General features: G+C 42.7%; 1 protein-coding gene across 4 annotated transcripts in view; it reads right to left on the bottom strand.

Annotated features, from left to right (window-relative positions):
- Positions 1 to 12,030, bottom strand: part of SMPD3 (sphingomyelin phosphodiesterase 3) — a 258,319-nt gene that overhangs the window by 139,302 nt on the left and 106,987 nt on the right. The window lies entirely within an intron of this gene.

A 12,030-nucleotide genomic window follows, 5' to 3' on the forward strand; every position in this document is an offset into this window, starting at 1 on the left:
CTGAGATAGAAGAAAAACCGCTTTGCCAAGTGTATCAATTTTTATAGTGTGGCCCTCTACCTATAAACCACTAGCTGAACTAGTCTGACAGCATCTGTTCCGGGTGTGCTCATGCAGGATGCTGAGGAATGGTTGGCACACTTCTAGAGTTATTGTGCAGATAACAGAAAAAAGATTTTTCGACATGTTACAACTGGGAGTAGGTCTGTGTTATGGGAGTCCCCAGAGCTGAGATGTGTTTGGATAAGATTTTCAGTTCTTGGCACTCTCTTTAGTGCACCAAACTAGAAATTTTGATCTGAATATGAACTTCCCTGAAGTTTGGAAGAACTGAGAGATAATCCTCTGGTTTCAACCCATCTGTTCTTAAGAAATCCTTCCAAACAATGTCTTTGTGAAATTTCTAGGGCTTCTATTCTCTTCAGATTTTTATTGCATGCGCCTCACCATGAGACTACAGTTGGGACTGCTAAAGTCACACAGACCAGAAACGGCAGACAATGGTCAATGTTATAAATATTCTGAGTAAATAATGTAAATCTCAAAGTTACGTAAAGGCGGATGGGAAAAAATAATCCCTGTCTGGAAAGTCACCTGAACACTTAAAAAGTCCAAACAAATAGCAAGTCTTAGAAAATGTGCATGCATGTTTGTGGGAGGGGAAGGGAGCAAAGATTTCCTCGGCCTCTTCTCTACAAATAAATTACGGCTTCTAAAACAGGTTTCTTTTATAAACACTCCCAGGGATCAACCAGCGAGCTCTTTCTTTCTCTATTCCTCCTTTGCCCCCCACCCCCAAGGTATGCTTTTACTCTTGGGCTGTCTCCAAACAGAGGAGTTCTGGAGAATGAGAACTTTCCTTTCCTCTTCCTGCTCAAAAGTAGCTTGAATATGCTCCAAATTTTTAAGTTTAAAAACAAATAACTGTCCCAGTACTGAGACTGGAAAAATAGGGTCTCTTTTCCATTCCCTAAGGCAGTTCTAAAATACCAGGTGGGGAAATGGGGACGGGGGGGAAGAGAGACACATTTTCAGTCATCTTAAAGATTTAAATATCAAGCTCTTCAATACTGTCTTCCCATCTGCCAGGCTCCGCAGCAGGACATACAGTGCAGTGTGCAGCACTGGCACGCAGATGTTTCAGACTGTATTTCTTAAGGTGTCCATTTTCTCATTAGTATATGCATTTTGCCATCAATAGGAATTGCACATGCAGGGCCCAATTATACAAGTCTCCTGTGACATGCAGAGCACCCTCAACTCCCATCAGTTGTGCTCAGCACCTTCAAGGATTGGGCTTGTAGTGAAGGGAAAATAAATGTTTAACAAATTTAAAATTCTTCAACCAGAGGACAATTTTTTTTAAAAACTAATATTAAAGTAAATATGTTCTTTTATCCAGTTTGGTAACCGTTATAAACACAAAGATTTACAAGTGTTTTCCTTAGTTTTCCAGTGGTCATAAGGCATATATACCTATTTCTCTCCAGATCCTTTCATAGCTGAAGTGCACACAGAATAGGTTAGGGAGGGAGGGAGAGAGAGAGAGTGTGTGTGTGTGTACACGCAAAACTCTTTGCACTCTCCTGTTCCTGGGACTGCTATATGTTTAGTATGTTCCCCTATGTTATTAGAGCATCCTGAAGCTACTTTGACAGACACTAGCCGCAAAAGCTGCAGCCAGGGATTAGTATGTTGTAGAGATACACCATTCACCCTCCATCTGTCTGGCATAGTAGGAACATGGGCATAGCTGGCATAAGAGTCTCCATGCCAGCTCCCTACCAGAGAAACCCCTTTGTTCAGGCAGTAATATTCCAAGGAGCAGAGACACCACTGTAGGGCTACACTGCAGTGGAAGTACAGCACAACCAAACCACACTACATGAGGGAATCTGGCCCCTAGCATATAGCCTGGGGAATTAGCTACATAACTCAATTAATGTTAATGGGAGTCACATAGGTAAATTATCATGCGTTGTGCTCAATATATACCCATACAATATCTAAGGTTTATAACAGCATTTCTAATGATAAAAGCCCTGCTCCAGTCAGGGAGCAGTGTGAAAGACATTCAGATAAACTTGACACAATACGAAATGTTAAAATATTTGGAATATTTAAGTGAGTCTTCTTCAGGACAGAATGGACTTCTGGACTCTTATTAATAAGGGGCTGATCCTGTGAACACACATCTCTACTTAAATGGGACTATTGAGATGCATAAGTCAAAACCCAAAGGTCAAAACCTAAAACAACCTTCTTGATTGGAGGTGATGTGAAGGGATCCCCAAACCTCAGATGCTAGTGCAAGTTGTCCAGTAATGCTGCATTTATGAAGTCTTCTATATTAAAGAGACAATCTAATAATAAATTATAATATATGGAGATATATCTATCTCATAGAACTGGAAGGGACCTTGAAAGGTCATTCAGTCCAGTCCCCTGCCTTCACTAGCAGGACCAAGTACTGTCCCTGACAGGTGGTTGTTGTATTTTGCGCCCCAGCAGGGGCAGCTCTAGGTATTTTGCTGCCCCAAGCACGGCAGGCAGGCTGCCTTCGGCGGCTTGCTTGCGGGAGGTCCCCGGTCCCGTGGATTCGGCGGCACGCCCGCGGGAAGTCCGCTGAAGCCACGGGACCAGCAGACCCTACGCAGGCATGCCGCCGAAGGCAACCTGCCTGCCGCCCTTGTGGTGACCGGCAAAGCGCCCCCCGTGGCTTGCTGCTCCAGGCACGCGCTTGGCGTGCTGGTGCCTGGAGCCGCCCCTGCGCCCCAGATCCCTAAATGGCCCCCTCAAGGATTGAACTCACAACCCTGGGTTTAGCAGGCCAATGCTCAAACCACTGAGCTATCCCTCCCCCCCAAACTGCTGTACATTGCATTACCAAATATCCATTGTGAGAACTTTAGTGAACACCAGCATATAGCTGTTTTTGCATAAACCCATAGTACTAAATATACAGATTTCAAAAAAAATCTTTTGCACTTTAATTGCAGACTACAAACATTTATCCAGTCCCCAGCAAACATGGTGATTTCTAATTTTAAACAGTTATTTGCTAATCATTGCTAATTATTATACAGCAACCTTTTGCCCTCAGTGGGGTTCAGCATCAGATTAGCATCAGCTAAAGACCTGAGAGTTGTACCCTGTGGCTAAGTAAGGGGAAAAGCCATGCTGTTAGTTTAATAGTTTGGTCAGATGTTACTTTTGATGAAAAAGAAGAAGTTTGGGTCTGCGAACTCTGATTTCACTGCTGTGTCAGTTCTTCCATCATGGGAGAATTCAAGCTTTCAGAATAAGTGTGACAAATTTTCAAAGATCATCCTTAGAACTGTTCTAGGCTTTTCCACACCTGAACATAGGAAACCTGAATTACTGCTCATTGTAACAATCTATGGATCTGGTTCAAATACAATATAAGTCAGCGGGAATCTTCCTGGTGACTTCTATAGGAACTGGATTCAGCCCTATGTAAGCAAAACTTGCAGGTGCAATTTTAAAGTTTGGCTTTGAGGATGGCTGAGCTATTTTAACTGTACCCACCATATTCGCAGGCAAATACTTCCTAAACAGAAAAAATCTGAATCTATATGTATAAATGGGGGGGTTGCAAATGCAATGGATAGACTCACAAACTTTAAATTTTCCATCTGTTTACACAAATGGCCTCAGATTTAAAAATCTAATAATGATATCCAAAGGAAACTCATGTGCTAACTTAATTAAATCGTTTGCAGTAACATCTAGAACATGGTAGGCTCCAAACAGACATACAAAGAAGGGACAGTTCTTGGACGTTTAAGATTTTCAAAACAAAACTTCCATTCCTGAGTTTTTCCAGTTGTCTGTTAAATGTATGGCGTTGTCTAAAACTCAGGGCAAGTGCCAGAGAAGGCACAGAAACAAAATATATGGTTATTATACCAAATGTAGCTTCTGAGGTTTTTTCTTTTTAAAGTTGGGTGGAGAGAAATGAGAGAAACTGACCAGTAAACTCTGAATGCAAAAAATGTGTTCAGCCTATTACTCCCAGTAGGATATAAAAAGTGTCAAATCAGAGGGTCTGCACAAAGTATACTGAAGTGCTCTATAAACCATGTAGAACTTGCACTGCAAAACCCACATTCATATGGCAATATCAGATTTGGCTTAACAATAGTCAGGTGAGGCCTCTTCTACACAATACTGGAATTAAAAGGCTAATTGCAGGGGATATTTTTAAGTATTGCACTATCCCAATAAAGACTGTCACAGGGTGATAGGCCCTGGAGATTAAGCCAGGGCCAGGGCACCTATGCCTGAATGATTCAACCCTAAACTAATTGATTAATTAGGCCTGGAAGATAGCGGAATTTGTTTGGAATACTCTACCAATAAGGGAGTTTGACAGAGGTTTATTAATTGTTACTCTGGGAAAGAAAGGCAGGGAATATAGAGACAGAGAGCTCTGTCTGGGCAGACCTAAAAGGGAGAAAACAGACCTTTTGTAGGGGAAGTTGTAGCGAGAGGATGTAGGGGTGATATTGCTGCAAGATGCTCATTAGCAGTCAGGAAGACAGCCAGGGAGAAGTTGCAGGCACTGTGGTGAAAGCCTAAATTGAAGGGGCAAACTGGTATTGAAGCCAGCTGTTGGAAGAACTTTTGTAAACCTTGAATTGAAAGCCAGGGAGGCTAGGATTAAAAGGACATTAAGTTAAAGTAAGTGATACCCTGAAAGGGGAACACACTTTGAGAGATTTCTGTTGGAGTAGATTCTTCTTGTGGGAAAAGGAAGCAGGGAACTTGCAAAGCTGACCTAATCCAGGAAGGGGAGCGAGGGAGGCAATGGGTATACTGTTAGAGGCATAAATATAAAAGAAAATGAATTTCAACGTGCCTCAAAGTAGCTGTATTAAACATATTTGTGTATCTGTCTCAGTCGACACACAACATTTCTGTGTCAGGCCAAAGAAACCAAGAACGACAGGAAACCCATTTGGTGGTTAGAAATTACAAAAACAAACCAAAACAATATTAAAAAGTAGACTAAGAAGAAGAGCAGAAAAACCACTGCAAAACCAAGAAAAAAAAGTGGGGAGGAAACAAAACAAACTATAAAATATAAACTGAGGCAAAACCAGAAAATAAAATCTCAAAAGTAAAATGTGGCAAAAGAATCTTTATTTGTCAACCACAAACATGTGTCATAAACATGGCAACTAAGGAGAGAGAAAAAGAACTTGCATTCAAAAAAAAAGTGATGAAGTGATGAGAGAATTCTCAGTTCATGTGGCAGAACATTATAGAAGGCAATAGAGAAAGAGAAAGCATTGATCTCTTGCAATGACTCATCTAGAGGTATTGTAGTCCCTCTACCACTAGGGCCTTAGACTGGCATTCAGGAGACATGGAGTCTATCTCTGGCTCTGCCACTGGCCTGCTGTGTGACCATGGGCAAGTCACTTCCTCCTTCTGCACCTCTATTTCCCCTCCCTCCTTTTGTGTGACTTGTCTCCTCAAAGTGTAATCTCTTTGGGGCAAGGACTGCCTTACTGTATGTTTGTACAGTGTCCAGAACAACTGGGATTCAAACACAGCTGGCCTTCTAGGCACTCTAATAATAAAATTACATGCAGCAAGCCTTTGGTATGCCAAAGTGGTGCAGAAGACTCTTATGGTGGTTAGAACCCAGTCCTTGCTGTAACTGTAATCAGTCAGTCGAACATTTATTTCTGTCTAGCTTTTGTATCATTATGTATTATTTGAATTACTGTAGTGCCTAAGAGCCCCAATCGCGCACCAGGACCCCATTGTGGTAGGTGGTGTACAAAATGTCAGTCCTTGCCCCAAAGAACTTCTAATCTAAGTAGGATTCAAATCTGCACAGTGAGTGAATCTAATGTGAGATGTCAAGTATCAGAGGGGTAGCCGTGTTAGTCTGGATCTGTAAAAGCAGCAAAGAATCCTGTGGCACCTTATAGATTAACAGACGTTTTGCAGCATGAGCTTTCGTGGGTGAATACCCACTTCGTCGGATGCAAGACCAAGTGGGTATTCACCCACGAAAGCTCAAGCTGCAAAACGTCTGTTAGTCTATAAGGTGCCACAGGATTCTTTGCTGCTAATGTGAGATGCTGGGTAGAAATTTTTTTTTCCCATTTTTTTCAAGGACAGGAAAAGTTTCCCCATCCTAAATTTATTATAAATTATCCTAAATTTTAAAATAAAGTCATTTCAAACTGAAAAAGGAAAAACCAAACAAAAAAACACTTTGTTCTGACAATGGCATAATGAAGAGTTCGACAATTGGAAAAAACTTTTAAAAAAATCTGAAATGGGAAACTTGTAAAAACCAATCCTCTCGGTAAAAGTTTTGGTTTCAATGTATAGTATTTTTCAAACAGAAAAAGGTTTATCAAAAATTTCCTGACCAGCTCTAGTGCTGAGTACATTTACTTGAAATGTATTTCAATGGGAGTTGAGGGACCAGCGCTGTTCAATGTATTCAGTGATTATCTGGAAAAAGGGGTAAACGGTGAGGTGACATGATTTGCAGACACAAAACTACCCAAGATAGTTAAGTCCAAAGCTGACTGCAAAGAGTTATAAACAGATCTCACAAAACTGGTTGACTGGGAAATAAAATGGTAGCTAAAATTCAATTCAGATAAATGCAAAGAAATGCACACTGGAAAAAATAATCCCCAACACATACAAAATGATGGGGTCTAAATTAACCATCACCACCCTAGAAAGAAATCTTAGACTCATTGTGGATAGTCCTCTAAAAACCATCTGCTCAATGTGCAGCAGCAGTCAAAAAAGCTAACAGAATCCTAGGAACGGGATAGATTAGGAAGGGATAGATAATAAAGATAGAAAGTATCATAATGCCATCATATAAATCCATGGTAAACCAACACCTTGAATACTGCATGCAGGGCTGATTGCCCCACCTCAAAAAAGATATTGGAATTGGAAAAAACACAGAAAAGGACAACAAAAACGATAGCGGTATGAAACAGAGTCCATATGAGGAGAAATTAAAAAGGCTGGGACTGTTTAGTTTAGAAAAGAGATGACTAAGGGGGGATATGACAGAGGTCTACAAAAATCAAGAATGGTGTGGAGAAAGTGAATAAGGAGGTGTTATTTACCTCTTCACATAACACAAGAACCAGGGGCCACCCAATGAAATTAATAGGCAGCAAGTTTAAAACAAGCATAAGGAAGTACTTTACATAAGGCACAGTCAAAACTGTGGAACTCATTGACAAAGGATATTGCAAAGGCCAAAAATATAACTGTGTTCAAAAAATAATTAGATACATTCACAGAGGATAGGTCCATTAATGACTATTAGCCAAGATGGTCAGGGATACAACCCCATGTTCTAGGTGTCACTAAACTTCTTATTGCCAGAAGCTGGGACCGGATGACAGCGGATGGATAGGGTTGCCAGTTTTCTGCAACCAGAAAGTTGAACACTCTTGCCCTGCCCCCAGCTCTTCTGTGAGCCCCCCGCTCACTAAATCACCCCTCTTTCGGCTGCTCACTCTCCTCCACCCTCATTCACTTGCTCTTTTTCACCGGGCTGGGGCAGGGGGTTGGAACGGGAGGGAGGGAGAGCTCCGGCTAGGGGTGCAGGCTCCGGGGTGGGGCCAGAGATAAGGGGTTTGGGATGCAGGAAAGGCCTCCAGGCTGGAGCTGAGGGGTTTGGACCATGGGAGGGAATTGGGATGCAGGAGGGGGTGTGGAACACAGACTCTGGGAGGAAGTTTGGGTGTGGGAGGAGGCTCAGGGCTCTGGGAGGGAGTTTGGGTGCGGGAGGAGGCTCAAGGCTGGGGTAGGGGCTTGGGGTGTGAAAGGTGGTGCAGGCGTAGGCTCCCAGTGGCGCTTACCTCAGGCAGCTCCTGGGAAGCAATGGCATGTCCCTCCAGCTCCTAGGCACAGGGGCGGCCAGGGCCAGGGGGACTCCATGTACTACCCCTGTCCGCAGGCACCGCCCCCACAGCTCCCATTTGCCGCAGTTCCCAGCCAATGGGAGCTGTGGAGCTGGCGCTTGGGGCAGCTCCTGCACCACGGGCAGGGGAAGAGCGGGGAGCTGCCCCCCTGACTAGGAGCCAGTGAGACATGCCAGATGCTTCCGGGAGCCATTTGGAGCCGGATGCTGTGGCCAGCCGGACTTTTAGTGGCTTGGTCAGCTGTGCTGACCGTAGCTGCAAGGGTCCCTTTTCTTCCAGGCGTTCTGGTCAAAAACTGGATGCCTGGCAACCCTAGGGATGGATCACTTGATAAATTGCCCTGTTCTGTTCATTCCCTCTGAAGCATCTGGCAATGGCCACAGTGGGAAGACAGGATACTGGACTAGATGGACCATTGATCTAACCCAGTATGGTTATTCTTATTTTTTTTAATGTACTTGAGACCTTGAACAATCAGGCCTATAGTGTCCTTTGCAATCTCTCGTCATATATAAATTAAAGAGTAGTAGTATTTAACCTGGAAAATGGAAGAGTTAGTGGGTTCCTATTTGAGGTGTAACTAGAGAGCAGTGCGGTTTTAAAATTATTTCATATAGGGTATCGGAAGTAGAAGCAGTTTAACAATACTTCCAGTGTAAGAAAATTTACTATTCAACTTCCTTTAATTTTTTATATAGTTGTTAAAATGCAGAAATGTGTGACTAAAATCATTTTAAACCTGTGGCTAGAAACTGAAAGGAACTGGATAGTCTCACAGGTCATGTATTGACGTGCTGTGGTGGAAATCCAAGATATAAAAAACTGACAGCGTCAGTGTTATCTCCAATAAAAGAAGGCCTTTCAAGAAAGCAGCTTGAAACCTGACATGCTAGTCCAGCCTGAATCCTGGTTTTGCTGTTCATTAATTTAGAGATGGATTAAGCATCTATTACTTAATGGCTCTCAGCATTATGTTTAAAGTAACTTGAAAAATGATAATCCAAGCAGGCCTAATGTTTTAGGAGCAGACCCTCAGAACCAAAGCTATTCTCTTGCTGCAAATAAAGGCATGAAAATGGTCATCGATAAAATGACCCAATCAATTCCTCTTTGGGAGTTCTGAGAACATCTACAGAGGATGTTATTTACTAGTATGATACAGTTAGTGACCTTTAGTAGTAGCTTGATAAATGTGCAATAAAGCCCGAGTCCTCATCCATAAAGGTTGAGGAGACTGTTTTAACTATTTTCACTGCAATCAAGGCAGTTGCAGCAAAACCATTTTATAAATAAACTGCATGCCAAAATCATCGTTATTGTATAAACAAAATAAACATTACTTAATAAGATATATTTGGTATGCAGGGAATTCAGGCACTGTGTATTGTATTGCAAATAAACAGTGACAGTTATACCAAAGGAACTTAGAACAGATCTATTGGCGCAGGCAATTCAGCATTCAGTTTCTTCCAATAGTGTTCAGTATCAGATACTGAAGAGAAAAGTGACTGTCCCTCTTCCCCCCCCACTCCAAAAAACCCCAAAATTAAATGTCAACAACCCCAATTCTGCATGTGAGAAATTCCTTCCTAACCCCACATTCTCAAGTGATAAAAAAAATCATGCCATGCTTTGAATCATGAAATGTGGTTACTCTCATCTGTTAGCTTGTGTAGCTGTAAGTGTTACTAATGGTCAAAATTATATAGCTCATTTAAAAATCCAGCCACAATGTTTGTTTCAGTGACCTCCTGTGAAGGCGAGTGCCACAGGCTGACTCTGTTCTGCACAAAGCAGTGTTTCATTTGAATGCTTCAAAATTACTGCAGTGTAGTTTAATCTACGTAAAAGTAAGGGGCAGCGGGGACAGAGAATATCACAAATCTGAAAACTGAATTTTTTGGTTTCGAAGACAAATGAAAATTTCAACTTGAAACAAAATTTTTCAAACAAAAATCTCAAATCAAAACTAATTCTCCAGTCAAAGTGTTTCATTTGAAATCTGCACAGGAACCAATTTCAAATTTGACTAGCTTTAGATACCAACTGGATAAGTAGGGGTTAGACAATAGGTCTTGTTCCCACTTATATGACTGAACTGATCACTAACTTTGGTGATGGTCTCGGTCATGGTACATTAGCAACAACCCTGGGCGTACATCCACCTTTCTGTAGGGCATGGAGCTATCTTCATCTCCGAGTGTACACCACAGACTCAACTTCCTGGGTTTGCAGAGCTGATGGTGATGAACTTCAGTCCTGTCTACATTCTTCTGCTTAATCCACCCTGCCATATGTGTTAATGGGTTTCACAAAGTGCTATTTTCCCATGCTTCTAAATTATGTTTATAGGCAAAAAATGACAAATCACAGAAACTAAAGAATACTGAAATATAAGAGTCATCCATGCTTATATGTAAGCAGAGTCAGGATGAGCTCTACCCTGACATCTGGTGGTAGATTATGGGGAGTGCAGAGTGGAAGTTTCAAGTATTCGCATTAGCATTTCAGTTATTTGCATGGGCACTCCCACCCCACTTAGCATACCGCAAAGCAGCCTGGGATGGTTATTTTCACAGCTATGGGAGCCCCAATTTTGTTGTTATTGGGGCAGGAGCAATAAAATGTTGTCATCCCAATTAAGTAAATGAGGAACTACAAAACTGTCTTATGATAGAGGGTTTCATTGTCAACTAAATAGCACTTGCTAGACAAGGGACATGGGTTCCAAAACCCAGTCAAGGGAGAGAGGCTGGGGACAGAGATCTGTATTTGGTGGTGCAGGCTCCTTATGTCTCTCTCCACTGTGGAATGTCAGAGTTAATTTTTGATTCCCTTAAGAATCTAAATGCAGGTTACTGAGCTGAATTCACTGGTACTGGGGCTCCCCTACTAAGAGCTGGAATCACTAAGAGCTGAAATCACTGAAGAGCTGGACTTGCTGAGCTGAGAGCACTGAGTACTGTGCTAATGAGTGGGGGAGCCTGAAGCCATACTGTGGAGCAGAGCAGCTGGCAGAGCAGAGTGGAGCAGTTTGTGCAGCCACTGGGTGAGTGGAGCCAAGCAGCTCGCGAGGACGGCTGGAGTGGCTCACAGGACAGCTGGTGGACCAGAGCAGCTGGCAGAGTGGAGCAGCCCACAGAGCAAGCGGAGCTGAGCTGTTTGCGGAGATGACTAGTGGAAGCAGAACCCCACGAAGAGGCAGGGCAGTTGGCCTCGAAACCACGTAAGGTGCCCCTTTCTACCCAGGCTGGGGAGGGGGACCTCTGCAGAGAGACTCTTGAGCTCTGGGGCTGCACTGACCCGGGACAGAGACTTTTGGATTGTGGGACTTTTGGGACTGTGGGTGATTTGGGGGTTGCTGGACTCAAGGGCCCCGAGAGAAGGACATGGCCCAATTTGCTGGAGTGGGTCTTTGCTCACGGTTTGACCTATGAACTCTAGCTGAGGTATTTTCCCAATTTAATGCTTGTTGTTTGTCATGTAATTAAACCTTTTCTGCTACACCAAGACTCTGTGCTTGCGAGAGGGGAAGTATTGCCTCTTCGAGGCGCCCAGGGGTGAGTGTAAGATTTTCCCAGGTCACTGGGTGGGGGCTCGAGCTGGTTTTGCATTATGTTGTGGCGAAGGGACCCCTATGTATTGAACCTGGCCCTTGCTGCTATCGTTTCGGCCCGGCAGAAGGGTTACATATATATTAATTCGTTCTAAAAAAAACCGGTACATCCCCTCTAACTGGCAAAACACTAACCTCTCTGTAAAACCAGATAACATTTACTTTCTTCCACCCTTTGTAAACTCTTAGGGGCAGCGACTATCTTTTACTATGTATGTATAGTGCCTAGAAAAATGTGGCTCTGATCTCGGTTGATACCACCATAAACACAAATAATTACTCAACTGAACAAAGTGCCAGGTGGACAGGGAATATGGAAATTAATATATAGTTCATGTGCAGATTATCTGCTAGAATATGTTCTTAGCCAGCTTTTGTTTTGTTTACTTAAGACTAAAGCAAGAGTGCAATTCTTCTAGTATTTTTATGATTATAACAAAGAAATAGTAAACTAACACTGTTTCC

The sequence above is a fragment of the Mauremys mutica genome, chromosome 14, assembly GCF_020497125.1.
Source record: "Mauremys mutica isolate MM-2020 ecotype Southern chromosome 14, ASM2049712v1, whole genome shotgun sequence".
In the NCBI taxonomy this organism is placed as follows: Eukaryota; Metazoa; Chordata; order Testudines; family Geoemydidae; genus Mauremys; species Mauremys mutica.